We start from the raw sequence: 1,910 nt of genomic DNA, 5'->3' as shown, positions 1-1,910 counted from the left end.
CCACAGGACATCTAAATAAAGAATGCTGGGTTTTTCCCCCTGTGCTGGGGATTGAACAACACACTACACATGAGGTCTGACACTAAAGTACATGCCACCCCCGAGAGGAGAATTTTTAGGGTCCTTAAAAGGCAGCTGTCCTTAAACCTGTAAGCAGAAGCAAGCAAAGAACAAGCCGAAACTTAGTGCTTGGCCCATACTTAGCCAAAGCACCACTGCGCCAGACACAAAGCTCAACCACAGAGTTGTAGCAAACGTACAGGGATGGAACTAGAAGACTTCCACCCATTCCAGCGGTGCTGCTTCCCATTTGGGGAGGGAGGGAGGAAAAGGGAAGGTTTGGCAGAGTTTTTTCCTCACTCTAGTACATCTTAATGTGGCTTAGAAATGTTGCATTAGCAATCAAAGTATTAAAATGGCTTTCTAGAGTGTATTCATGCTACGGCCAAAGCCAGAAGCCACTTCCTCTCCTAGCTAAATGTTAAAAAATAAAAACCTATTTTATGACAACAATCTAAAGTTTAGGAAGCTAAGGATGTCCTCGGGGGTAGAGTACTTGTCTGGCATGGGCAGGGCCCTCATCACCATCCCCAGGACCACAGCAAGTTCAGCAGCAAAAATTGTGGCCAGAATCGCTCAGCGTATTATTTTGTTTCTGGAAGAGAGAGTGGATGTAAATTGTATGCAAGTCAAAATTTCTCAGGCTATCCATATGGCCATATACATCAAATTGTATACATTAAACATGTGCAAAAACTCAGCTTTTTAAAAACTATCATCACTTTAGTTTCTGTCATTAATATATTATAGGCAGCAGCCGTTCCTCAGACAAAGCATTACTACTGAGAACATACAAAAAACTCAAAAAATTCAGACCTCCCATATTTAAAGACCCAATCCAAAAATGGGCATCTGAGATGAATACACACTTCTCAGATGAAGAAATACAAACAGCAAATAAATATATGAAAAAAATATTCAACATCACTGGTCATTTGAGAGATGCAAATTAAAACAACACTGAGATTCCATCTCACCCCTGAAAGAATGGCTGTCATCAAGAAATTACCAATAACAAATGCTGGTGGGGCTCTGGGGAAAAAGGAACCCTTCTCCACTGTTGGTGAGAGTGTAGACTGTTATAACCACTGGGGAAATCAGTGTGGAAATTCCTCAAAAAACTAGGATTAGAGGTTCCATTTGACCCAGCTATTCCCTTGTGGGGTACCTTCCCAGAAGAATTAAAAATATCATACCACAGTGATATATGTGCACCCATGTTTATAACAGCACAATTTGTAATATCTAAATACTGGAAACAACACAAATGCCCATCAACCAAGGAATGGATAAAAAAAAATTTTTTTTAATACAATGGAGTACTAGTCAACCATAAAGAAGGATAAACTTGAGACTTTTATAGGCAAACGGATGCAAGTTGAGGCCATATTCATAAGTGAAATAAACCAGACGCACATGTGTAAACACTGTATTGTCTCACTAGTGTGAGAAGCTGAAAGAGTAAATAAGACAAAAAAATGTATAGTAGATATTTAAAATGGGAAAAAACTGTTCAAAAGGAAAGAGAGACTAAGATGAGGGAAAGGAGAAAAGAAGGGAAAAATGAATATCTATCTATCTATCTACATATATGATAGTTAAAACAGTTGTACTATTAATTTCTCTTAGTTCTTTGAAAAGAAAGGTTTGTACTAATATTGTTTGCACAGTTAAATGCCTGTATCTTGTACTATGAGTAACTAATTTAAAGATAACAATACGTGATGTATTAAGCATTGTTACCTTCCTATTACCTTGTTTTGAAGTTTTTTCTTCCTCTTTAAAATAAAATATTATAGGCAGCTAAATTTGATAGAAATTAGCAGGCAGTCAGACAGGGCCAGGCCCTC

The sequence above is a fragment of the Chinchilla lanigera genome, unplaced genomic scaffold (genome assembly GCF_000276665.1).
Source record: "Chinchilla lanigera isolate Chin_1 unplaced genomic scaffold, ChiLan1.0 scaffold00064, whole genome shotgun sequence".
Lineage (NCBI taxonomy): Eukaryota > Metazoa > Chordata > Mammalia > Rodentia > Chinchillidae > Chinchilla > Chinchilla lanigera.
This window is presented reverse-complemented; position numbering follows the sequence as displayed.